Genomic DNA, 27,627 nt, shown 5'->3' with positions numbered 1-27,627 from the left:
TAGACCTATTTTAGTCTTTCCATTAGAGACCAATAAATACACACTGCATTCTGTGGAAAAAATCTCAGCGTATCCATATTTTAATTGGCAGTGTAAAACAATTTCCATTCTGTGGAAAAAGAGAGAAGAAAAAAGAATAAATCCAGTGCCGCTCAGTCATTCTCTTAGATAAAGACTTCCGCTGCTGGTGACAGAGAGAGGGGGGAGGGACGAGAGAGCGAGAGAGTGTGTTTAAGACTGATGTGGGATCTCTCCTGGGATTGTGCTCTAATGAGATTCAGCAGTAATGAGGGACAGAGAGCAGGGGCAGAGGAGGCATGCTCTAATCAAGTGGGGTTACAGAGCATGTTGTTAAATACAATTAACCCTTTTTATTTTGGAGGGGGGGTGTGTGGGGGGGGAGGGGGGGGGTCAAAGGGGCCGGGGGGGATAGATCTGCACTCCTCCATGTGTTCCCCATCCTTCCTTTTGCCTCATCCCCCTTTCCAGGAGACATGGAAGTCATCGCCCGGTGATCAAAGATGGAGTTGGATCAGGTGACTAGGGGCTGGTGGACGAGTCTCTCCATCACTCCGCTCTCATCCCCTGGCTCAGCCCCGGATGGGGGAGGGCTCTTCTGGTGTCACAGGAGATGATAGCCTGCCCTGAGGCTAGGAGGGCGGATGAGGCCTGGGTCTCCAGCCCTCTGCGCTCAATGAGAGGCGCTTGTTTCTTTAGGTTTTTTTTATTTTTTATACCCACAATCCACCTTTCCTTCAGCAATACAGGAATCCAAACTATCAGACGTGAAATCTGTGAGAATGCCCTGTCGAAACGTTTCCTCTGTCATCGCTCCCTGATGCCGGTCGAAGCCCCAGGACGAATGAATCCTGACGTGCAAGGGACTACACGGGTGGTTTAGTTTGCGTCGGCGCTAACTAACACGTCAGCTACCCTTTCAATTAGCTCCTCAGCTCGGGTTTGGTGCTCGCTAATCGTCTTGTTTGTAGAAGCAGAAGTCACTGTTCAGGTAGGAATGTTCTATTCACGGATAGGTGGAGAGCAGAAATGCTAAAGAGGTCGGCTGTTTGGTTGAACCTCCTCCTTCTTTAATATAATAAACTGTCAAAGAGCATCTCCAGCAGTAATTACCATCTCCTCCTCTGTCTCTCTGCTCTCTCAACACTTCAAAAGAGGAATTCTTTTCCATGCATTTAATATTTATATCCTTTATGTCAATGGCTCCATTCCATAAAACATTCATGGCATTTTTTTTTCTTACACTTTTAGTTCATATATTCCTTTTGTTTGTTTATATTTAGAATATGATGTGGTCCATTGTGTTCTGTTAAGTGCTCAGACGCAATTTGTAACCCCATAGTATTAATGTTTACTGCTCTGAATACCTCGGCTGACTTCGTTGACTGCAGTGTCTCACAGGATAACTTAAGTTAGTTTTATGTGTTGGTTGATTCACTGGATGATATCTTGATATCACTGGATGATATCTTGTTCCAAGTCAAATCTCTCGTTTGACTTTTTCCAATTTAATTAACATAGTTTTAAAATGGACTCAATTATTTGTTTTACTGTTCAATGAGGTTTCTAACCCATTTATAGTTGGCATATTCACCCCTCACCAGTGATGTTTGTTTACCAGTCAAACAGACAAGAAACGGAACGTCACTCAATTCTGAAATAAACAAGGATGCTGCGTTTGGACCCCAAAAATAAACACCCGCGAAACGTTTGGGGAGACGAACGACTCTCTGAAGTCGCTTCAGGCAGGAGCTCACATACTCCTTCCCCCCGGGGGAAACTCTCCCCTCCTCTGGCGGTAAAGTATTCTAAACTGAAACCCACCCACCACCCCCTCCCCCCCCCACCACTCCCTCCCCCCCACACCCTCCCACACCCCCCAAAAACTTGTCACAGCTAATGAAGTCTGTGTTTGGTTTCTGTGCTGTCGCCACCAGGAGACTGCTGACATGGTGTTTTAACTGGTCGGCTCGCCTTGCCTCGCCCCCGGGAGGGTCGAGGTTACTGACCTGAGACGAGGGCCGGGGCGGGGCTGATGGGAGGAGGAGGGGGGGAGGAGGAGAGGGAGGAGGGGGGAGCAGGGGATGTCCATCATTAGAGCTGCTGCTGTAAGTGCGAGGGCACTGGAGGGGAACTAATACTGAACAGCACAACAGGCCTGGCGAAAGGAGGTGCAGTCTTTTACTGCTACATTAATGAAGCTCATTCTTCACATGGGCCCTGGGATCACTCAGCCCAGAGCGGAGCGCCAAGCCAACGAGCTGCTTTTGTCTAAGAACAGTTTGACTCTCATCCCGATGTCTGTCACACTAATAGGATTTGCATGATGTGCACTCGAGGTGATTGACGGAGAGACGTTTTTATTATTTTTTCACCACTGCTCTACCCAGATCACTTTATGAGAATCAGTGAAGATGTCAAACAAGCTTGCTCGTTTTTCCAAGTTCAAGGTTTCAGCAAGGCTGACGTGGTTTGTAGCCTTCTGTCAGCAGAGCTAGAGAATGCAGAGATCGTCCTGTGATCCTGGATATTTGTTTTAGGGATGTGTCCCTGTATTAGTGAGGACTGTGAGAGCTGACAGCTTCCTGCAGGAGTGACAATGTTGAGAAGCAGCTGGGAGCGTTTGCCTGTAGGTATGAAGATCCAGATTTCGTAGCAGGAACGCTTAACGTTTCCTTTTGAAGGCTGAAGGCTCCTTTTGTGTCTTTTACATTGGCAGGTTTTAGCGAGAAGAGAGGAGGAGAGAGGAGGAAATGGGGCTCATTCGAGATTTCGCTCTAATAGTCGTCTTTCAGAGATCAGAGCCCGTCAGATTCACACACTTTCGACTTCACAGCGTCAGAAACTCTTAAACTGCATTTGGGAGGGCTTTTATTGTGGTATCTGGCAAAGGATACAGGAAGTTCAAGCCACCGTTGCCAGGTCAAAGGTCACGGCATCTGGAAATAGCGGTTTCATCCATGAACATAGCTCAATATCATTTGTTAATGATGGGGTTAATTGAGATAAATTCATTTCATGATGATGCCTTCCCAAATGTGCTATTTCAAACACCGGAACAAGGCAGTGTGTTTTTGTATCTCCATCTGTTTTTAGAGTATGTGTGCGCACAAGATTATTTTAGGGGTTGCTTATGTAGAATTTATAATGAGTATTTTTGTTTAAAAAAAGAAGGAAATACCGTAATAACTACTGTGAAAACCATTAGAATGAATATTTATGTTGCTAGTTATGAAATATTCATTAAATTGGTATAAAAATGAACAACGGCCAACACTGGTGAGAAAAAGTGTGTGTGTGTGTGTGTGTGTGGTGTGTGTGTGTGTGTGTGTGTGTCTCACAAGAGCTACTGACAAAACTCTGGGATTGAATATCTGACGTCTACGAACAAAAGCAGTAACAGTAGCATCCTCCTCAGTGCTTCTTCAGCTATCCATCCTCCTCTCTCTCTTTTCTCCCTCCCTCCCCTCTCTCTTTCTCTCCCCTCCTCTCTCTCCCCCCCCCCCTCTCTCTCTCTCTCTCTCTGTCTCTCTGCCTGAGGTGTATATGTTATGTTCCTCTGTTCATTCGATCCCCCATCTCCCTCTTTCCCTCTCTCTCTCTCTCTCTCTCTCTCTCTCTCTCTCTCTCTCTCTCTCTCTCTCTCTCTCTCTCTCTCTCTCTCTCTCTCTCTCTCTCTCTCTCTCTCTCTCTCTCTCTCTCTCTCTCTCTCTCTCTCTCTCTCTCTCTCTCTCTCTCTCTCTCTCTCTCTCTCTCTCTCTCTCTCTCTCTCTCTCTCTCTCTCTCTCTCTCTCTCTCTCTCTCTCTCTCTCTCTCTCTCTCTCTCTCTCTCTCTCTCTCTCTCTCTCTCTCTCTCTCCCTCTCTCTCCCTCTCTCTCCTCTTTTTCTCTCCTTTCTTTCTTTCTGTCCTCTATCTCTCTTCCTACCTTTCTCTCAATCTCACTTCCCCTTGGTTCCATCTCCGCAAATTAAGAAATTAATGAGGGATAGGTTCTTTACCCACTGCCCCCGCAATGTTTACCACTGATGAAATTATAATGCGGGTCCTCCTGTATTATTTATAAGCCAATTAGGGGAAGTGTTACTTGATTTGATGGGGAGTCGACACACAGAGTACATTTAACTAATAGAGAGCAAGAGAGTCGAGCGAGGGAGGGAGGGAGAGAGAGAGGTAGAGAGAGAGAGGGAAGTAGAGAGAGAGAGAGGTAGAGAGAGAGGGAGGGAGGGAGAGAGAGGGGACAGGCTAGGCTGATGAGTCCTTTCGTAGTTCTAGGATTACGTGGCTAATTGCTCTGTTTTATCTGCCTGTCATGGATAGCCATGCATATTTTAACGTTCCCAAAGACTTTGATTGTTTGCGCTCGTGTTGGGGCTGTAGCGAGGAGAGCTGGGGCCAGAGTGGACTGTAGTTAAAAACTGCCTGCAGGGGGGGCAGGGAGGGGGGGGCAGGGAGAGGAGGGCAGGGAGGGGAGGGCAGGGAGGGGAGGGGAGGGGAGGGGAGGGGAGGGGAGGGGAGGGGAGGGAGGGGAGGGGAGGGAGGGGAGGGGAGGGAGGGAGGGAGGGAGGGGAGGGAGGGGAGGGAGGGGAGGGGAGGGGAGGGGAGGGGAGGGGAGGGGAGGGGAGGGGAGGGGAGGGGAGGGGAGGGGAGGGGAGGGGAGGGGAGGGGAGGGAGGGGAGGGAGGGGAGGGCGGGGAGGTTGGGGAGGGGAGGGCGGGGAGGGGAGGGGAGGGGAGGGGAGGGGAGGGGAGGGGAGGGGAGGGCAGGGGAGGGGAGGGGAGGGGAGGGGAGGGGAGGGGAGGGGAGGGAGGGAGGGGAGGGGAGGGGAGGGGAGGGGAGGGGAGGGGAGGGGAGGGGAGGGGAGGGGAGGGGAGGGGAGGGGAGGGGAGGGGAGGGGAGGGGAGGGGAGGGGAGGGGAGGGGAGGGGAGGGGAGGGAGGGAGGGGAGAGGAGGGCAGGGAGGGGAGGGCAGGGAGGGGAGGGCAGGGAGGGGAGGGCAGGGAGGGGAGGGAGGGAGGGGAGGGGAGGGGAGGGGAGGGGAGGGGAGGGGAGGGCAGGGAGGGGAGGGCAGGGAGGGGAGGGGAGGGCAGGGAGGGGAGGGAGGGGAGGGGAGGGCAGGGAGAGGAGGGCAGGGAGGGGAGGGCAGGGAGGGGAGGGGAGGGCAGGGAGGGGAGGGGAGGGAGGGGAGGGAGGGGAGAGGAGGGCAGGGAGGGGAGGGCAGGGAGGGGAGGGCAGGGCAGGGAGGGGAGGGAGGGAGGGGAGGGGAGGGGAGGGGAGGGGAGGGGAGGGGAGGGGAGGGGAGGGGAGGGGAGGGGAGGGGAGGGGAGGGGAGGGCAGGGAGGGGAGGGCAGGGAGGGGAGGGGAGGGCAGGGAGGGGAGGGAGGGAGGGGAGGGGAGGGCAGGGAGAGGAGGGCAGGGAGGGGAGGGCAGGGAGGGGAGGGGAGGGCAGGGAGGGGAGGGGAGGGAGGGGAGGGCAGGGAGGGGAGGGCAGGGAGAGGAGGGAGGGGAGGGCAGGGAGGGGAGGGCAGGGAGGGGAGGGCAGGGAGGGGAGGGCAAGGAGGGGGGGGGCAGGGAGGGGGGGGGCAGGGAGGGGAGGGCAGGGAGGGGGGGGCAGGGGGGGGAGGGGGGGGGCAGGGAGGGGAGGGCAGGGAGGGGGGGGCAGGGGGGGGGGCAGGGAGGAGAGGGCAGGGAGGGGGGGCAGGGAGGGGGGCAGGGAGGGGGCCGCTGACCAGAGAGGGAGGCACGAGGAGGGCTGGACTGGATACAGGGCAGGGAGGGGAGGGGAGGGCAGGGAGGGGAGGGCAGGGAGGGGGGGGCAGGGAGGGGAGGGCAAGGAGGGGGGGGGGCAGGGAGGGGGGGGGGCAGGGAGGGGAGGGCAGGGAGGGGGGGGCAGGGGGGGGGCAGGGAGGAGAGGGCAGGGAGGGGGGGCAGGGAGGGGGGCAGGGAGGGGGCCGCTGACCAGAGAGGGAGGCACGAGGAGGGCTGGACTGGATACAGGGCAGGGAGGGGAGGGGAGGGCAGGGAGGGGAGGGCAGGGAGGGGAGGGCAGGGAGGGGAGGGCAAGGAGGGGGGGGGCAGGGAGGGGGGGGGCAGGGAGGGGAGGGCAGGGAGGGGGGGGCAGGGGGGGGGGCAGGGAGGAGAGGGCAGGGAGGGGGGGCAGGGAGGGGGGCAGGGAGGGGGCCGCTGACCAGAGAGGGAGGCACGAGGAGGGCTGGACTGGATACAGGGCAGGGAGGGGAGGGGAGGGCAGGGAGGGGAGGGCAGGGAGGGGAGGGCAGGGAGGGGAGGGCAAGGAGGGGGGGGGCAGGGAGGGGGGGGGCAGGGAGGGGAGGGCAGGGAGGGGGGGGCAGGGGGGGGGCAGGGAGGAGAGGGCAGGGAGGGGGGGCAGGGAGGGGGGCAGGGAGGGGGCCGCTGACCAGAGAGGGAGGCACGAGGAGGGCTGGACTGGATACAGGGCAGGGAGGGGAGGGGAGGGCAGGGAGGGGAGGGCAGGGAGGGGAGGGCAGGGAGGGGAGGGCAAGGAGGGGGGGGGCAGGGAGGGGGGGGGCAGGGAGGGGAGGGCAGGGAGGGGGGGGCAGGGGGGGGGCAGGGAGGAGAGGGCAGGGAGGGGGGGCAGGGAGGGGGGCAGGGAGGGGGCCGCTGACCAGAGAGGGAGGCACGAGGAGGGCTGGACTGGATACACAACTTTGTCATTGTGACAGGTGTTGGAGAAGTTTGTGACAAGGGGAGGGAGGGCAGATCTCTTGGGGCGGGGGGGGGGGGGGAATGGAATGAATGCCAATTGTTTGGAGTGGGAAAAAAATATCCGTCTGTCATTATAAACACTGATGATTTGCACAGTTAATCACAGTGCACTGACTGGATGCCCTTTCATGCATTTTATTTGAGATAGGAAGCAAATGAGGTACTTTTTAAATGGGCATTTCTTATTAATTATAGCGATGATCGTTTCACAACATGACACTAAACTGACACCAGTTGGGAGCAACATTGCTGGTTTCAATGTCAGAGCGATGGCTTTTACTAGACTGGGTTTGTTGTGTGAAGAATTTCCTCCAGTAGACTGAAAAGGAATTCCTCTATAAATCTGTAATTAAATGTGTCAAGATTTAGAATTACAGTTGAAAGTAAAACAAAAACTAAACTGAGCTTCAGCTGTCAAATCGAACGGCTGTTTGATTTCCCTCATGACAGACATTGTGAGACTAGTGTTGGTAGGTATTAGTAGCGAAGGGAAGGATTGGCGGTAGAGGCTTGGGCGAGGGCTGGGCCTGGGGCTGGTTAGGGCGAGGGCTGGGCCTGGGGCTGGGGCTGGTTAGGGCGAGGGCTGGGCCTGGGACTGGGACTAGGGCTGGGGCTGGTTTGGGCGAGGGCTGGGCCTGGGACTGGGACTAGGGCTGGGGCTGGTTTGGGCGAGGGCTGGGGCTGGTTTGGGCTGGGACTGGGACTAGGGCTGGGGCTGGTTTGTGCGAGGGCTGGGGCTGGTTTGGGCTGGGACTGGGGCTAGAACTGGGGCTGGTCAGGGCTGGGCCTGGGGCTAGGACTGGGGCTGGTCAGGGCTGGGCCTGGGGCTAGGACTGGGGCGTAGCACCCAGGATCTGGGGCTGCGGCCCCAGAGAGGAAGTCCCTGTACCCTCTCTGCCTGATAAGTCTGAAAGCTGATCAGACACGAATGCAAAGGAGAGGAAACTGGAGCGAAGGCATCCTTAATTATCTGATGAGGGAAGTTTATCTCTGCGGTTTCTTTTTTCTTCCTTTATCCTCCGAGGTCACATGGTGTCTTTGCATGACAACAGAGCCGCTGATCTGACCTGCTTCACGTCCCCATGCGCCTGGCGCTCCGTGTCGCCGTGGCAACTTTCTGCTCTCACGAACGCTGCGTGCGGTGTGTTCATCCTGATGATACCCTCCCCTGCTCCTACATGCCATTACTTCCTGGTTTCGGTTATTTTATTTTCCCCTATGTAGCCTCACAGAGTTTGTACGGATATTTGCGTTTAGGTTATATTCAGTATATGCTTTAAAAATATATATAGAAATATATATATATAATGCAGTTACGAACGCCACAGAGTACTAAGCGGCTCAGAACCATCAAAGGATTCTCCAAACAGCACCGATAGTATTTCTCCCGTGTAAACGAACCTGTAATTAATTCACAATTAAAAGTATTAGTGGAGACTTTGTGTGGTGATTTCTTCACAGCAGAACCCAGAGTCTGGCTCGGTTTTCTCCTTAAGGAGATGAGTAAGAAGATCTCACGCCAGGCACTCATCCCCTCCGGAGCTCAGTCTGTATGGACGCTCTCCACCCCCCCCCCCTCTCCGCTGAGGAACAGCACCACGCACCCCCCCCCCCCCCCCCCACAGTCACCACGTTCACTTATTCATCTCCTTTAAAGCCCGCGTAACTAGAGAGCCGTTAATTAATCTAGCTGTCGGGTAAATGCTTGCCATTGGGTCACTGCCATCATCCGTCAGTAAGGTAATCTTAGGGTTGTTTACACCCCAGGCCCCGGCTCAATTAAGATAATGCCATGCTAACGAGGTCTCTCGCTGTTAGCCTCGTCACTGCGAGAGACTCGTTAATGGCATACTTGGGACACTCCAATGGACAATTACCGCGGCTCCGCCTCCCGTCTGTGATGTCATCCGTCATCCTGTAGCTCAGGCCAGGGAGTTTAGGGCTGCAGGGTGGTGCGTCGTGACTGGAGGCCGACCCAGGAGCCCCAGGGCCAGGCTGGGACAGCACAGACCACCAGTCTCCTGCTGGGGAGAATCACAGGACAGAGAAGAGGACGTTAGGTCAGAGCAGTCCGTAGTCAAGGATGGCACACGGACCGAGGCTGCAGAGTACACAATGATTGACATGTAGTCATTTAGCAGACGCTCTTATCCAGAGGGACTGACAGTAAGTACAGGGACATTCCCCCCCCCCCCCCGAGGCAAGTAGGGTGAAGTGCCTTGCCCAAGGACACAACGTCATTTGGCATGATTGGGAATCGAACCAACAACCTTCTGATTAATAGCCCGACTCCCTAACCGCTCGGCCATCTGACTCCACTGATATAGAGAGAGATCGGGTGAGAGAGAGAGGGTGAGACAGGAGAGAGAGAGAAAGAGAAAAAGAGTGAGCGAGAGAAAGATATAGAGAGATAGACTTTTCTTTCAGTACTGGACAATGAGAGCTCACAGAGGATAGGGACTTGAGGGCTCCAATATTATGATGTTTGTTTGCGATGCGCGGCCAGAAGGGGAGACAGAGACTCAGCCGGGCCAGAGACTAAGCCTTCCTGCCTCCGCCTGCCTCCACCTGCCTCCGCCTGCCTCCGCCTGCCTCCGCCTGCCTCCACCTGCCTCCGCCTTGCTTTAATGATTCCTCTGACTCACAATGAGGCACATCATTCCTCAGCATACCACAGCTTTGCAGCTCACCCTGCCCAAACCCTCTCTCCTGTTTCTCACCGCAAGGATACGTGTGTGTGTGTGTGTGTGTGCATCGATGTGTGTATGTGTGTAGGGTTGTGTTTGTCAGTGTGTGTGCGTGTGTGTCTCCTAGGGAATTTCAAGAGTCAAGCTCCTCTAAATCTTCTTGTTTCTACTTACAAAAATCAATATGATAAACATCGTGCCCACCCTCCGCCCCCTCCCCAGGTCACCAGAGCAGAGAACCTCGCCACACCTCGGGCTATCTTTAAAATAATCCTTGTTCTCGGCCTGTAAATGGCCAAGGATCTCAGGTGCGCTTCCTGTAAACAGGCCGGGGCGGGCGGAGGAGCGCGTTAACATATTCAGACGGAGAGCACTGCTGTCTGGGCCGCTGCATCGACCTGCGCCGCGTGTGATTAGAGAGGAGAAGCTGAGCCCAAACCAGACAGGGATCGAACCGACAGGCTCTCAATATGGATGTGGTGCCTCCGCAGACACACCCAGCTGCCTCCATTGATTTTCATCCTCAATTATATAATGGAAGCTCTGTTCTGGATTTGAGCTTAAATCACATAGTTTGTGGGGTCTGCGTTTTTCCTCATGTGACATGAGGAATTTTTATCGACGCCGTTTGACTGCCCCTCTGGAGACCTGCGTGACTGTGTGTGTGTGTGTGTGTGTGTATGTCTTGAGTTAAAATTGTATTTTTTAGGGCTCAGTTCCAGACCAGGGGAGACGCAGTCAACGAGGAATCGACTTGAAACTTGTTTGTTCAGATCCTCAAACTGCAGCTGATACTTCCTCCATGAACTCTTCTTCCTCCGAAACAGTCCTGCCTCACACACCAGACATTTATAATTCACTCTTTCAGCTTTTGATGTGTCTTGGTCCCGACAAAACTTGAAACTATTTGTTTGAAGTGTCTGGATCAGACCTTGTACGGAGCAAAAGCAGGAGTGGTCTGCTCGCACAAACACAAACACGATGCATCTACCTGTTGCCAACGACACCCAAGATACAATACATTTTACATTTAGTCATTTAGCAGACCCTCTTATCCAGAGCGACTTACAGTAAGTACAGGGACATTCCCCCAAGGCAAGTAGGGTGAAGTGCCTTACCCAGAGACACGTCATTTGGCACGGCCGGGAATCAAACTGACAACCTTCTGATTAATAGCCCGACTCCCTAACCGCTCAGCCATCTGACCCCCCTCAGCCATCTGACCACAATACAACACCTCAATGCTAAAGTACATTTTATAAAAGTTAAAATAGTCGAACTCAAAAGGCAGACAAGTCAGGAACATGCAGTAATTCTACTTAAACCTTGAGGGATGTGGAAGTTCACTGCAGTGCATCTGTACGGTCAGTTAGACCTGCTCGCTGCCAACGTCGACCTCATTTCAACTGGCTGTCCTTCCTGAAAATGAGAGCCCTGTCATTATCACCTGGTGCCATCGGATACCTGGTGGAGGAGAGGAAGAGGAGGGGGGGGGGCGGGAGGGAGGGGGGGTGGTTGGCTTCAATGGGGGGTAATCGGAGTCGAGAGATGCTAATCTAGCTACGCTAGGGTATTTGGGGGATAATTGTAGCCTTGCTAGAGCTCAGGTGATGATGCAACAGATCCTCCAGAGTTAAGCCTCCAGATCTCTGTCTGTGTAGCCTCTTCCTCCTCTACTGGTTTCTCTCTCTGGTTCCTCTCTACCCCTCTCTCTACCTCTCTTTCTCTGCCTCTCTCTGTCTCCGGCTCCCCTCTCTACCTCTCTCTCTACCTCTCTCTACTACCAGCTCCCCTCTCCCCCCTCTCTACCTCTCTCTACTACCAGCTCCCCTCTCCCCTCTCTCTCCCTCTCTCTGTGGATGAATATTCTCTGGCACGTCTAACAAACCCGAGGTAAGAGGCGGTGGGGAAGGGTCGCTGGCGTAGCTTTAGCAGGAGTAATGAGGCCTAATCCCCTGCTGACTGGGCCTGTTTAAACAGCTCCTGGCTGAGCCACCCAGTAATGGAGTCATTAACCCCGACGCCCTCTCCTGCCCAGCCGCCATGCACCTCCACAAACACCTCCTCCTCCCGTCTCCTTCCAATCTCCTCCTCTCCACCTTCTCCACTATTCGTCTCCTCCAGAGAGAGAGAGAGAGAGAGAGAGAGAGAGAGAGAGAGAGAGAGAGAGAGAGAGAGAGAGAGAGAGAGAGAGAGAGAGAGAGAGAGAGAGAGAGAGAGAGAGAGAGAGAGAGAGAGAGAGAGAGAGAGAGAGAGAGAGAGAGAGAGAGAGAGAGAGAGAGAGAGAGAGAGAGAGAGAGAGAGAGAGAGAGAGAGAGAGAGAGAGAGAGAGAGAGAGAGAGAGAGAGAGAGAGAGAGAGAGAGAGAGAGAGAGAGAGAGAGAGAGAGAGAGAGAGAGAGAGAGAGCACCTCGCTTCATCATCCCCTCTCTCAGATAAAGAAATATTCCTCCACCTTCTCCCCAGCCTGCTCCCTCACACACACACATAAACACACAGACACACACATGCACACCCACATGCACTTAATACACGCACACACACATACAAAAACTGTGGGGAGATTGGAGGGAGGGATGGAGAGAGGGACAGGGAGGGATGGAGAGAGAGAGAGAGAGAGAGAGAGAGAGAGAGAGAGAGAGAGAGAGAGAGAGAGAGAGAGAGAGAGAGAGAGAGAAGGGTTAGGCTTTCTCGTAGATGTGGGGTTTACACACTGCTTACTCTCAAGAGCACCAGGAACGAACCATGTATTGGTAAACATGTTCTCCTCCTTCGTCTTCAAGGAAACGCAATTATCAAACCGTGGAGGAGTGAGTCTGAGCTGGTAGATGAGGGCATGTGAGGGAGGGCTCGCGGTTCAAGGGTCGTCGGAAGAACAGTCAAAACACCAAACAAGCCTGTACGCATGTACGGCAGCAATCACATCTCCACTAATCTCATATCAACACAATCATGTCAGGCATAGGCTTTTGGTGAGTTTACAGTAACAACCAGGTACCATCAAACAGCGAGAACACTACACACACACACACACACACACAGCGTCCAGGAAGCGGCGTGTGTGTGTGTTCCCTGGCCACTGATGTGTGTCTTGTCTTCAGCGGGGGCTTCGCGGCGAGGGTGCCGGAGCGACGGCAAAAAGCCGCCGCCGCTTACGGCAGATGAGATGCTATCATGCGCGGCCGCTGAATGGTTTGTGTCATTAAGAGAATAAGCCGAACGGAGCGCGCTCTGCACGACGCCTCGCCCGCCTCGGCGAGGGGGGAAGGCGAGATTAAGGGGATGTTCAGAACCTCGCGTCTGTCAAGACTTCAAAGGCGCCTCTGACTCTCCTTGTTTCTGCCGGCATGGCGACCACATCGCACAAACTCTGCTGCCTCTGTAGCTGTCAGTGCTTCTGACATCCCCTTTATCAGGTGTACAAGCTTTAATCCAGACACAGATAAATAAATCAACAAGAGGGAGGAGGGGGGGGGGGGAATCTCCTGCTATCTGCAGCGCCCCCTGGTGGTCAGGTGTGTCCACAACACCAAGACTGTCCTGTATAGGCCGTGCACTCCTAAAACCACAGGACGAAAACGACCAGCTAATTATGTAGTGCACGAGCACTAGATAATAATGAATGCATAATTATCAAAGGCTATGAGAGGGAGGGGGGAGGGAGGGGGAGAGAGAGGGAGGGAGAGGGGGAGAGGGCGAGGGAGGGAGGATTGGATTAAAGACGGAGAGAAACATCTCTCTCTGACAATCAAGTGACGTGAGGTGGATTGAAAGGGGAGCACGGGCCTCGCCTCTCCCACCCGCGGATCATCTGCTTCACGGCGTCTGGCGGCATGAAAGAGAAAAAGGAATTGAATTTCAAAGTGTCTCTATCAGTTTGTACAAACAGAAGAATGTGTTTCTTTCTTTTGGGGTACGTGTTTTCTTTTTAAGGAAGGAGGGTGGGCTGGGGGGGTGGGGTGTGATGGGGTGGGGTGGGGGGGCGTGATAAGGTGGGGGGGAGATCCTTTTTGACACTGGGTGCAACATCTGGGAGAGAGATGAGAGAAAATTGAAAGAACAGAAAGGGGTAAATGAGAGGCGACAGGCTTTCACACGGCACAGGAGTCAAGGTGTGGGACGGATTTGGACGCCATGTTTGGCTACGGCTCGCCAATTCTCCCTGAGAAAACAGCACTCAGACCAAGACAGGAAGCAATCTAACGTCCCAGCAATGAAACACCACAGAAGAAGAAGAGGGCGGCAAAAAGGGAACAGAGCGTTCCCCCGGATGAGTGTGAGAACAAACAAACCAAAAACTCACCGATAACTTATGCTTAGTAACACAGAACCCCCCCCCCCCCCCCCCCACCGCAAAAAAAAAGCTAAATCTCAACTCGGGGTGTAGCAGGCAGTGACGTGTTGCTAGCTTCTCTGAGTCGAATCTGAACAGGCGAGGCAGGGCCACAACAAACACTGATGTCTGAAGCGAGGAGTTCTATTGTTGTGTTTGTTTTGTTTTGAAGAGCGGTCTGGCGGAGGAAAACACGTCTCTTTCAGAATACAAAACATGCCTCAGAGACAGCGACAGGGAAGTTAGCTGGGCTGATGACTGACTGCACGACAAACACAGGGTGAAAATGTTCCAGGGGAGGCTGGGAGAAAAGCGCATAAATGAGGGGGTGAGGAGATAACATCCAAGGAGAAAGAAAGAGACGGTTTTAACTGAAACGATGAGGGCAAAAATAAAATAAAAAAACTAATTTATTTTCTATAAGAGATGTGTGCACCCAGGGGGAGAACTGTAAGTTGTGAAAAATTAAAGGAGACGGATTCAAACTGTCCAATTTCCACATCAAACAAACCCAGACTCTCTACTCCTGGAGAGGCGGCCTCGCACACCACACAGCCTCAGAAAAGGTACCCCCCCCTCCTCCTCTTCCCCCTCCTCCTCTTCCCCCTCCCCCCCCTCTTCTTCCCCCCTCCTCCCCCCTACGCCCCCATCCTCCCCCTCTTCTTCCTCCCTCCTCCCCCCTACGCCCCAATCCCCCCCCCCTCCTCCCCCCTCTTCCTCCCCCCTCCACCCCCCTTCTTCCTCCCCCCTCTTCCTCCCCCCTCCACCCCCCTTCTTCCTCCCCCCACTGCCCCCCTTCTTCCTCCCCCTCCCCACCGAGCCCTCAAACACCAGGTTTTTATGCCAGGCTACCGGTATTCTCTATTTCCTCAATAACCCTGCTCTCTAATTCCCCTAAGCACTGTACTGGTTAGACTAGCCAGTGTCTCTCCCCTGCTTAATTATACCCCTGTGACTCCATTAATCAACTTTTGAATTATTTAAGAGGGAGTGCTCTTCTGCCTGTAACTGGCTTTGACACAGCGAGGGAAAGAGAGAGAAGGAGGAGAGAAGAAAGGAGAGAGTGAGGAGAGAGGGGGAGCAAGGTAGGGAAACGAGAGGGTTAGAGGAAGATGGGGGAGGAAGTGGTGGGGGCGGAAAGACAGAGACAGAGAGACAGAGACAGAGAGAGAGAGGGACAGAGAGAGAGAACTAAAGAGGATGGAAGATGGAGGAGATTGAAAGGAGGGTCTCTGGATGGTCTGTCCCCCGAGACGCCCTGCCTCCACAGCTCCCTGCCTCCACAGCTCCCTGCCTCCACAGCTCCCTGCCTCCACAGCTCCCTGCCTCCACAGCTCCCTGCCTCCACAGCTCCCTGCCTCCACAGCTCCCTGCCTCCACAGCTCTGCGCTCAGACAAGACGAACCTCCGTCAACCTCTCAGTGTTGGCTTTCTCCACCCTCTGTTTTCATGCATAAGTTTTCATCACAAACAGGAATTCATGAATATATGGAGTGATACAGTGAGAAATAGAAGAGAGAGGAAGAGAGAGAGACGGGAGGGGGGGGGGGGGGTATGGAGCAGGAAAACAAGACTATCCAGGAAGGAGGGATGACAGAGGAGGGAGAAAGGAGGGAGAGAGGAGGGAGAGAGGAAAGGACAAAGACTGGGGAGCGAAAGGAGAAAAAGAACTGCAGATGACACAAACAGACATCCACACACACACCATGCAGCACACAAACAGACATCCACACACACACCATGCAGCACACAAACAGACATCCACACACACACCATGCAGCACACAAACAGACATCCACACACACACCATGCAGCACACAAACAGACATCCACACACACACCATGCAGCACACTAACAGACATCCACACACACACCATGCAGCACACAAACAGACATCCACACACACACCATGCAGCACACTAACAGACATCCACACACACACCATGCAGCACACAAACAGACATCCACACACACACCATGCAGCACACAAACAGACATCCACACACACACCCGCATCCATCCACACAGACACACACCAACACACCATCCACAAACAGATCTAGATGTGATTGTTAGCATACCGCTACATCCTGCCCTGTCTGTCTAGATGTGATTGTTAGCATGCAGCTACGTCCAGCCCTTCCTCTGTTCCTCTGCTCCAGACAGTCATCAGCTGAGAGGGGAATCTCCCTGACTAATGACCCCCGTCGACACCCCGGTCCAGCACAAGCAGCCAGGGCAGCATCCTCCCACCCTGCTCTGGAGGTCGTTATTATTTTCATAATGTTCTGCGCTCTGTGTCGCTGGCTAACAATCCACCGCCCACAGAATCGTAATAAACACAAGACAGGTTTATGGTCGGATGAAGAAGTTCATTTCAAAGATTTCAGGCCAGTCCAACACATGCATGTGTAGGGACTGTGTGTGTGTGTGTGTGTGTGTGTCTGTGGGTGAGAAAGAGTTTTTAACTTTCTGCTCCTCCTCCAGATTTGGGTAGCAGCACCTCTAATTAGTTCCTGGCTGTTGTCAGGCTGAGGTGAGGAGGGGGCGGGGGCGGAGGGGTGAGGGGAGGGAGGGCAGGGGGATTGGGGTGGTGGTGGAGGGGTGAGGGAAGGGGGAGGGGGGTGGTGGTGGAGGGGTGAGGGGTTTGGTGGTGTGGCTCTAAGCCACACCATCTCAGTGGGATGTTTATTAAATTAATTAGAAGTTGCTCAAGGCGAGTGTTGCTCAGGAGGGTCCAGAGCCGGGCTGTGATTGGCAGGCTGGGCTGCAGCTCTCCAGGGAGCACACCCGAGTTTGCTTCAGCTAACCATCTGTGACGGAGGAGAACCGACCCACATGATGCCCATGTGGTTTTTAACTCCTCCATCCCTCCTCTTCCATCATCCCTCCATCTCTCTTCCTCCTCCATCCCTCCATTTCTCCTCCATCCCTCCATCTCTCCTCCTTCTTCATCCCTCCATCTCTCTTCCTCCTCCATCCCTCCATTTCTCCTCCATCTCTCCTCCTCCATCATTCCTCGCTCCATCCTGTCCCAGACTCACTGCTCTGTGAGTAGCAGGCCTCAGAACTCAGGCAGACAGAGGGATGGGAGGAGAGGAGGAGAGGATGAGAGGATGAGGGGAGAGACCAGGAAGGGAGAGGAGAGGAGGAGAGGATGGGGAGAAAGAACAGGAGGAGAGGATGAGACTTGTTTGGTTGAAAGACAAAAAAAAAAAGAATCATTATTCGACATCTCTGTTTCTTTCTTTTTCATTTTTAGCACAGCGATATGTTCCAATTAAATACAAAGGCAAATTCCCACACATCAAATTCTTCAGAGAATCTGCATATATTCATCTCCTTTCAGGAAAAACAAAGGGAAAAATTAAAATATATTATCATCTTTTAAAAACCCTTTTAAAAATAAACAAGACAAACATAAACAAAACACAACAAAAAAGCCCCTCTCTGTCTTGGTCTTCATCGTTCTTCCTTCCTCTCTCCTCTTCCTCCCTCTCTCCTCCCTCTTGCCTGGGCGTCTCTCAAAGGAAATGGAGGGGAGTCATTTGCATATAAACTGTAAGAGGCAGGGATTGTCATCGGCGGTACATTAGACGCGAGCAGCGCGAAGGGATAGGGATTTTCATGTGCAAATTTCAGCCTCGCCAACTCGGAGCATTATTATTTCATCAACGACAAGGAGGAGGCCCCAGCTCTCCCAAACCCACCGTCCCCACGGACACTTCAAGACTCCGACCACCCCCCCCCCCCCCACCACCACCTCTCATCTGCCCCCTCATCAGCCTCCCGTCGTACCCCGCAGACCCTGCTGGGGAGCCCACGCTGGGGTGCTAAGCCGAAGAGAGAGAAGAGAGAGAGACAGAGAGAGAGACAGAGAGACAGAGAGACAGAGACAGAGAGAGAGAGAGAGCAGGCCTAAGGACAGTCCGTCCAGGATCACAGGAAACACAAGCCGGTGAGGACCAGTGCTACTGGTGTTCCTCGCATTAATTGCTAGTAAACTGTGAGTCTGAAGGCGAGCTGCCTTTCAAGTATAAGAAGGAGATTACAGCCAATTAGCAGGGCCTCTGAACCGCTCTGCAGCCTGGGGAATACCGTCTGATTCCTAATGTAGGACAGCACAGAGCAACAAAGGAAATATATACCGTGGCCTTTTCAAAAAACACAAACTCTATTCATGAGGGATGCTGCAATTTAGCACAAAATACACAAACACACTCACACGAGGTGGTGGGGGGGGGGGGGGATCAAAGAAATTAGCCGATTGATAGCAGCAGTTGATGAAAGTGACATTGTGACATAAAAAATGCATAGGGACAGAGCGAATGTGTCACAAAATAACACACAGACACACAAACAAACACGTAAACCAGCGTTTACGCACACAAACACACACTACCAAAGAGACAGATGGAGAGTGACATGGAGATAAATATGTCGTAAAAGGTGAAGGGAAAACACAATGGTCTGGGGAACCCATTTCATCCTTTCACATCTATTTGTCATATTCCCCTTCCAGCCACGAGTCACCCTGTGAGCTGTCATCATGTGAACTGTCACCCTGTAAACTGCCACAGTTCATTTCTTAGTTTGACGCTTTCTGCTGTCACCATGGCTCACCTGAGACAGACTGCAAAGTGAGCTGAAAGGCTCATAGCTCAGGTAGGAGTTCAGTCTCTGAGCCCCACAGCTAACAGCACCATCTCCCTCCTCCTCCTCAGCACAGCTAACAGCACCATCTCCTCCTCTTCAGCACAGCTAACAGCACCATCTCCTCCTCCTCCTCAGCACAGCTAACAGCACCATCTCCCTCCTCCTCTGCACAGCTAACAGCACCATCTCCTCCTCTTCAGCACAGCTAACAGCACCATCTCCCTCCTCCTCCTCAGCACAGCTAACAGCACCATCTCCTCCTCTCCAGCACAGCTAACAGCACCATCTCCTCCTCCTCAGCACAGCAAACAGCACCATCTCCCTCCTCCTCCTCAGCACAGCTAACAGCACCATCTCCCTCCTCCTCCTCAGCACAGCAAACAGCACCATCTCCTCCTCCTCAGCACAGCAAACAGCACCATCTCCTCCTCCTCAGCACAGCAAACAGCACCATCTCCTCCTCCTCAGCACAGCTAACAACACCATCTCCCTCCTCCTCCTCAGCACAGCTAACAGCACCATTTCCTCCTCCTCCTCAGCACAGCAAACAGCACCATCTCCTCCTCCTCAGCACAGCTAACAACACCATCTCCCTCCTCCCCCTCAGCACAGCTAACAGCACCATCTCCTCCTCCTCCTCAGCACAGCAAACAGCACCATCTCCTCCTCCTCAGCACAGCAAACAGCACCATCTCCCTCCTCCTCCTCAGCACAGCTAACAGCACCATCTCCTCCTCCTCAGCACAGCTAACAGCACCATCTCCCTCCTCCTCCTCAGCACAGCTAACAGCACCATCTCCTCCTCCTCAGCACAGCTAACAGCACCATCTCCTCCTCCTCAGCACAGCTAACAGCACCATCTCCTCCTCCTCAGCACAGCTAACAGCACCATCTCCCTCCTCCTCCTCAGCACAGCAAACAGCACCATCTCCTCCTCCTCAGCACAGCTAACAGCACCATCTCCTCCTCCTCAGCACAGCAAACAGCACCATCTCCCTCCTCCTCCTCAGCACAGCTAACAGCACCATCTCCCTCCTCCTCCTCAGCACAGCTAACAGCACCATCTCCCTCCTCCTCCTCAGCACAGCTAACAGCACCATCTCCTCCTCCTCAGCACAGCAAACAGCACCATCTCCTCCTCCTCAGCACAGCTAACAGCACCATCTCCCTCCTCCTCCTCAGCACAGCAAACAGCACCATCTCCTCCTCCTCAGCACAGCTAACAGCACCATCTCCTCCTCCTCAGCACAGCAAACAGCACCATCTCCTCCTCCTCAGCACAGCTAACAGCCAGAGTTGAAGGCGTCTGGAGATGTTGCCAGATGTCCAAAACATGCAGGTCAGTGTCTGCAGAACAGAGGCTCAGTTATGTGTAAAACCAGGAGTCTAATTCCTTGTATGTGTACAATAAAGCTGATTCTGATTCTGATCATGTTGCTCTTTCTCTCTCCCCCCCAGTCCCTCCCCCCTTGTTCCTCCCTCTCCCCCTCCTCCTCCTCCTCTCCCCCTCCTGGTGTGTGTTTACAGCATGACCCTCTCAGGAAAGTCAACAGCTGCTTCCAGTCGGCTGTACAGGCGACGACACCATCCTTCAACCTGATGGGCCTCGCCTTTTAATGCATCACAATTAAGCGCTTCCTAATTAGAACTAATGACCGACTCGTTAAGATCTCCACGGCTAATTGCTCTACTGAACCCCAAGCAGAGAGACATGAGGAGGACTCGCAGTGATGGAGAGATGAATGAGAGCAGAAGTGAGATGAAGAACTGACCAGCGGAATCCAGCGGTGCTCCTAATCAAACTGCATTTTCGATTATTTTAATATCAATATTCAAAGAGATGGATTCATCTCGCTTTAACCGTCTATCAAAGATTCTTAATATTTAATGTAAAAATAAATCTGCACCCCCCACACACCACACCAAGCCCCCTACATTTTGATTCCCCAAGTTTACGGCAATCACGCAAATCAGACGTGATTAATTATAAATTGAAGCATTACTGCGTGCCTCACGTTCACAAATTGCCACAACTGGGGTTGAACGTACACTTGCTCTCTTGGTATTTCTAAAAGCAGAAGAGAAAGGAGGGGAGAGGAGGAGAGTCGTGGAGGAGGGGAAAGGAGAAGGGGGGAGGAGAGGAGAGGTTGGGGGAGGAGAGGAGAGGAAGGGGGAGGAGAGGAGGAGAGGAGAGGAGGGGGGAGAGGGGGAGGAGAGGAGAGGAAGGGGGAGGAGAGGAGGAGAGGAGAGGAGGGAGGAGGAGAGGAGGGAGGAGAACAGGGTACTAGTGTGTTGAGCTCACCAGGACCTGACGAGCCACAGCAGGACAGTCACAGCACATCAACGCAGAGAGCTGGAAAACCTCCTTCTTGGGATTGGTTCCCTAAAAATACCCTTTGACTTCAGCCGAGCCCAAGATAGAGCCCATCTCAAACCCTGTAGCCCAAGATAGAGCCCATCTCAAACCCTGTAGCCTGAGGACAAGAACCACCTCCACCTACCCCTCCCCCACAACACACACACACACACTCCAACACACACACAATCCCAAAAATACAAGAGGTTTGCCCCCCAACCAGCAACAGCACGTGTTTTGAACAACAACATAGGTATTCCCAGGTAGAAGACAGGGACAGAGAGGAGGTATCCTGGAGCAAAGGGCTGGGGGGAGGGGGCTGCGGGGGCTGTGGGGGCTGCGGGGGCTGTGGGGGCTGGGGCGAGGCAGGGACGGGCCTTCCTGGGAAGAAGGGGAGCTCTAATGGGCTTGGGGAGGCTGGGGGCTTGGGGGAGGCCGTGCCTGTGGTCTTGCCTTGGGCAGGCCCTGCCTCAGCGGCTGTGAGGGGGGCTGACAGACGGAGGGCCCCCCGGGGGGCCTCCAGCCCTCCTCACAGCCGCTGGAGCGCGGGAGCAACAAGCTGCCAGGGTACAAACAAAGACGCTAAGATTCAGCCACGTTCCTCTGCATAGAGGGGCGAGGGGGCGTTCCTCTGCAGAGAGGGGTGAGGGGGCGTTCCTCTGCAGAGAGGGGGCGTTCCTTTGCAACGAGGGGGCATTCCTCTGCAGAGAGGGGTGAGGGGGCATTCCTCTGTAGAGAGGTGGGCGTTCCTCTGCAGCGACCATCCACCCCTCCATCTGTCCCTCCATCCACCCCTCCACCCCTCCCTCCATCCACCCCTCCCTCCATCTACCCCTCCACCTGTCCCTCCATCCACCCCTCCACCTGTCCCTCCATCCACCCCTCCACCTGTCCCTCCATCCACCCCTCCCTCCATCCACCCCTCCCTCCATCTACCCCTCCACCTGTCCCTCCATCCACCCCTCCACCCGTCCCTCCATCCACCCCTCCACCCGTCCCTCCATCCACCCCTCCCTCCATCCACCCCTCCACCCGTCCCTCCATCCACCCCTCCCTCCATCCACCCCTACACCCAGGGTCCAAAGCAAGCAGCAGAACAGGAGCTGTGTGCAGCCTCTGGCATGGCCGTCAGCGAGGGGGAAACAGCAGCTCTGTCACGGCTGCTCAAACATTCCTGACACACCTCTCCGGCTGGGCCTTCCACCGGGAGGCAGTGCTGCTTCTCTAAAGCACCCTATTTACTCAGAGATGGCAGGGAAAACAGCTTCAAAGCCTGGGCCCCGGGTCCACACACATCACACAGCACAGCACACCTCACACCCTGGGAGCAGGCCTCTACAGTCAGCAGGGAGGTCATTAGCACACATTTTACCTCCAGTACTGATGGGCCTTTCTGTTTTAACACTGAGTTTGCAGCCGCAGACACTGCAGCGTGTGTGTGTTTGTGTATTGTCGGTGTGTGTGTGTGTGTGTGTGTGTGTCTGTGAGAGAGAGAGAGAGAGAGAGAGAGAGGGAGACATGTCAGTCGAGGGTGTGAGTGAGGCGCAGCAGGGGTGAGGAGGTGAGGGTGTGAGGAGGAGGACAGCAGGATCCAGGAAGGGGGGCAGGGGTCAGAGGTCAGTTCCCTAGTCCTGAGTGTCTGCCCTGGTCCTGTCAGGCTAAAAGGCAGAGGGATCGGCCCTTATATAACACTACAGTGTTGCTGCAGACACTGGAACAGTCATGTGGGTTACAGATCAGATATTTCTCTGCGTAGCGCTCGTTAATTTATTCAGGCAGCTGCAAGAGACAGTCGAATCCCATGTACTCATTTACCTGAAGTATTCAATTATCCAGAACAACAAAGACAAAGCGCATTCCATCACCACTCTGGGAGGGATGTCAGATAAAGTACTCAGGATCCACGTCAAACGAGCCACCACGCCACATTTGCATTGGAAGTGTGTTAAAAGTCACAACAACAACCTAACGCTCCTGGTGAAGGAGCCAGAAAGAGGGTTAACCGAACAAAGCTTTGAAAATAAAACAAGTCCAATTCTCCAGCTCCTGCCCCGATTGTCGCAGTTACCCCCGGAAACTACACAAGAAAAAAAGGAGATGGCATCATGCATATCATTCATTAGCAGCAAATAAAAGATATTCTCTCTAATAGTGCCCCAGCATCCCAGAGCTCTGTGTATCAGGCAGCGCGGAGAGAGAAAAAAAGAAATTGGGGGAAGACACGCTCAAAAAACCCGCCTCCCTCAAGTGCTTGTTAGGCCCAAATTACGATGGCGAATGAATAATTTCAAAAATAAATAATAAAAAAAGAAAAAAAAAAAGAAACATTTATAGATCTAAGTATTATCAGAGGAGATGAGGGTTTGTTGCCGAGATATGTGCGCCTGTTTGAAATCTGTCTTTGTTTTTCGCTTTGATCTTTAACAGCTAACCTACACATCGCTTCACTAGGTCCCCAGGCACTTCATCACACTCATCCTCCACGTACAACTTTGTGTGTGTGTGTGGTGTGTGGTGTGTGTGTGGTGTGTGTGTGGTGTGTGGTTGCCCGAGCTAAATGGTAATGATAATCATCATCATTAACACTGTTCTTTTCCTTACCTACTCAACGGGAATGACCACACTGAGGAGAGGAAGAGGAGTAGGAGGAAGACAGGAGAGGAGAGGGAGGAGAGGAGGAGGGAGGAGAGAAGGAGAGGGAGGAGAGGGGAGGATGGAGGAAAGTGGAGACAGCGCTGGGCAGCTCCTCTTCTCTCCCATGTCTCCGTGGAGACTCTGACCTGTGGTGTCCACTGCCCCAGCCCTGATCTCTGAGCCCAGAGCTTTTTATTGATATTATAATGAGCCTGTTTCACTTTCCCCTCAACCTAGTCTCCCCCCCCCACACACACAAACACACACACACACACACACACACACACCTTCCCCTGTCCCATCACCTCCTTACACCCCACCACCTCCCCATCCCCGATACACACACCATACACCCACATCTCTCCTCCCCCTCCTCCCCCCTCTCCCAGAGGCCCTGAGCGGCTCGCTCCATTCCGTTTCATCACACATCAAACGGAGCGGGCGCTCGACGCACGGTAAGGACACAGGGACCACAACATCTGCAGCGGGAGGAGAGAGAGGGGGAGAGGGAGGGGAGAGAGGGAGAGGGAGGGGAGAGAGGGAGAGGGAGGGGAGAGAGGGAGAGGGAGGGGAGAGAGGGAGGGGAGAGAGGGAGAGGGAGAGGAAGAGGGGAAAAGAGGAGAGAGGGAGGGGGAGAGGAGGAGAGAGGGAGGTGGAAGGGGGGTGAGAGGGAGGTGGAAGGGGGGAGAGATGTGAGAGTGGGGACACGGTCTTCCATCGGAGCTTGAGGGGGGGGGGGGGGGGGAGCAGATGTCATGGCGACGGGAACAGCAGGCTGGGGAGAGGCCGGGGGGACAGAGAGGAGGGCTGTGTCACCACCCCCCCCAACCCCCCTCAGTCAACACACACACACAGTCAACACACACAGTCAAGTCTAGAGAGAGGAGAGACCTCCCAGCCCTGCCACACACCCCCATCCCAACTCACCCTCAAGCAAGCCCCCCCCTCCTCCTTCCATTTGCCCCCTTTGACAGTACAATTAGGTAATTAGTCACCCCAACGCTAATAAGCTAATCATTATCTGTGTGTGTTTTCTAGTACAAAAGCTGCATCGTCCGCGGGCGCTCCCTGAAGGCGAGGGTCCTGTCACGGAGCAGCGCGGTGGGGACACAGGTTTGGGGGTGGAGGGTCCTGTCGCGGAGCAGCGCAGTGGGGACACAGGTTTGGGGGTGGAGGGTCCTGTCGCGGAGCAGCGCAGTGGGGACACAGGTTTGGGGGTGGAGGGTCCTGTCGCGGAGCAGCGCAGTGGGGACACAGGTTTGGGGGTGGAGGGTCCTGTCGCGGAGCAGCGCAGTGGGGACACAGGTTTGGGGGTGGAGCGTCCTGTCGCGGAGCAGCGCAGTGGGGACACAGGTTTGGGGGTGGAGCGTCCTGTCGCGGAGAAGCGCGTGGGGACACAGCAACCCCCCGTCCTGGTAATGGTGACAGAGTCTGCTCTTTGGAAAGGGTCAGAATGGCTCGTATCTATTAACACCAGGGCTGCACCCCCCCTGTTCCACCAGGACCTGTGCAGGTGGGCATCAGGTGAGTCCCAGGTGAGTCAACGTCAGGCGTGTTGGTGAGCGCGCTTTTGACGTCAACAATATGCCGTGGTCTCCAGCAGCAACCGGAGGGGGAAGACAAAAATATAAAAAAAATAAGGCGGTTTTGTTTTTCCAAATTATCGACGCTCTCCCTGAAACCCAGCTCTCGAAAGGTCGCTTAAATTTGGGAGAAATCTATCTTCGACGTGTTTGGTTCCCTTAACGGGGCTTGTGAATGAGTCGAGTTTAATTCGTTTGGCAGTTTTCTGTGCTTGACGCATACAGCAGGGAATCTACTCCTGCTGCTGTGGAGAGCGGCTCGTTAACACTCAGGCTCGCAGCCGACTTACTTGTTTCAGCGGGAAAGTAGCTTCAGAAAACTTTGGAGCCAGGGCTAGTCTCCACAGCTACCGGTCTGAAGGGCAAATCTACAGGCCCGACCTTTCACAGAGGTCTCTAGGATGACCAGCCAAGTCTTCCGTTCTCCTCTCTCGCCTTCCTTTGCCTCGCCAGACCACGCTTACAGCACACACTCAAACTCCATACCCAAGTGATATCACAGAGCAGTTGGTGTAAAACTTATGTCAACCTCACCTGGTTTGCCGTGTGGCGGAGGGTGGATTTCGTGACCTCCGCCGTTACGGTGAAGGTGCTGTCATACAGGCTATACCGCACTCCATACGGCCGTTTTCCACACCAGAGTAGAGATCGGAGTTGCTTCTGAAAACTCGAGAAAAGGTCAGAGATCCAACTTCAACAAGCAAAGAAGCTAGGCTATGCAAAGAGATGCCGTAAATAAGTCTATACAAACAGAAAGGACGCTATTCCATGTTCATAGTGGGTTGTAAAAGGACATATTTAATATACATATGTGAATTACATTTAAACCATGATTAAAACATCGATACTTCAAATGCGTGTTTTTTTATGCGTATTTTTATTTGAACGAGGGGAAATTAATGGCTGCAACAACTGCTAACGATATTTCTTCTCAGTAGCAAACCACTGCAGCGGCTGCAAATACGACTGTGTATGCAGGATTCGTTATTCGTTACCGCAGACAGTCTACTCCGTTGGCGGAGGGCTTTCACTTTATCACGGGTCGAGTAATGAGAGATAACTAAAGTACGACGCTACCACCAGCCCTATGCATTTTTTATTAGACGCAATTACTCAGAATCTGTTGATTTTTCCCATTCATTTTCTTTTGGAAGAATTTGCATCAGATAACCAGGGGCCTGCTGTAGGGCTAACAGTGCCACACTAAACTCTGGCTCTCTGACAACATCCTGGGGAATTGGCTAATGACTAGGCTAGCTAGCTGTCAGCAGACAGGGGAAAGTCAGTCAGCCGCTTTGACAAACAGGCGATATGGTAAAATTCTCCTCACAGCTCGTCAGAAGTTCGGTGTAGTTCTTCAGTCAAATCTTAGTGCTAATTATCTGAACTTGGTCATAAATGTTTTTCCTACGTGAAGTTTGGTTTCGTGTGACGAGATTAATAGCTTGAAAGAGAGACATCAGTCAGTTCTCGGTGTGTGGTGGTTTAGGTTGGAGTCGGAGTTGAGAGAAAGGTGGACTTCTCTATACCGGAAGAGGGGAGAGAACGGTACACATCACATCCGTCTAACACACCTACTGACAGGTACAGAAAACAGCATCGAGTCCTTGCGGAGTTTCATGGCATTTATGCAGATTAACACGTTAAAAGTAGGAATGAATAAATAAACTGATAAGTACTGTGAGGCGTTTAGCCTGAGGGGAAGCCATCATTACCAGATTAAACAAAATGAGCAATCACAAAACAATCATCTTCACAGGGAAAAGGAGTCAAAAGAAGCTAAGCTTAGGGGGAAAAAGCTAAGTCATCTTAATTATTCCACTACAAACAAACAACTCTTGGAATTCATAATGACAACCACGCACACATACACACACACAAAAAAAACTTGCATGAAAAGCATGCCATGACAGCTGCTGGTATTTTATTTATGGGGGTGGAGGGATGGGGGGTAGAAGGATGGGGGTGGAGGGATGGGGGGGTGGAGGGATGGGGGGTGGAGGGATGGGGGTAGAAGGATGGGGGTGGAGGGATGGGCGTGGAAGGATGGGGGTGGAGGGATGGGGGTGGAAGGATGGGGGTAGAAGGATGGGGGTAGAAGGATGGGGGTGGAGGGATGGGGGGTGGAGGGATGGGGGTGGAAGGATGGGGGTGGAGGGATGGGGGTGGAAGGATGGGGGTAGAAGGATGGGGGTAGAAGGATGGGGGTGGAGGGATGGGGGGTGGAGGGATGGGGGTGGAGGGATGGGGGGTAGAGGGATGGGGGTAGAAGGATGGGGGTGGAGGGATGGGGGGTAGAAGGATGGGGGTGGAGGGATGGGGGGTGGAAGGATGGGGGTGGAGGGATGGGGGTAGAAGGATGGGGGTGGAGGGATGGGGGGTGGAGGATGGGGGTGGAGGGATGGGGGTAGAAGGATGGGGGTGGAGGGATGGGGGGTGGAGGATGGGGGTAGAAGGATGGGGGTGGAGGGATGGGGGGTGGAAGGATGGGGAGATGGAGGGGTGGGGGGCTGAGGGGTGGGGCGTGGAGGGATGGGGGGCGAGGTAACAAATAAACCAAACTAGTGAAGTATGAGTGTAGACTGGGACCAGAGAGACGGCCCATATTCCCTGAGCGGCG

General features: G+C 53.8%; 1 long non-coding RNA gene across 2 annotated transcripts; it reads right to left on the bottom strand.

Annotated features, from left to right (window-relative positions):
• Positions 1-63: 63 nt before the first annotated feature.
• LOC146220280 (uncharacterized) lies at positions 64-25,841 on the bottom strand. 2 transcript variants are annotated; one of them, XR_014750952.1, is made up of 3 exons: positions 25,542-25,841; positions 8,636-8,782; positions 64-109 (listed from the first exon to the last, which is right to left on the bottom strand). It is a non-coding gene; the product is annotated as an uncharacterized LOC146220280 (long non-coding RNA). The 2 variants fall into 2 exon arrangements; XR_014750951.1 differs by lacking the exon at positions 64-109 and adding an exon at positions 2,930-2,957.
• Between the last annotated feature and the right edge of the window lie 1,786 nt (positions 25,842-27,627).

Source organism: Hypomesus nipponensis, chromosome 27 (assembly GCF_054491055.1).
Source record: "Hypomesus nipponensis isolate SF chromosome 27, ASM5449105v1, whole genome shotgun sequence".
Taxonomy (NCBI): Eukaryota; Metazoa; Chordata; class Actinopteri; order Osmeriformes; family Osmeridae; genus Hypomesus; species Hypomesus nipponensis.
The sequence above is the reverse complement of the archived record's forward strand: the minus strand, read 5'-3'. Positions and strand labels throughout refer to the sequence as shown.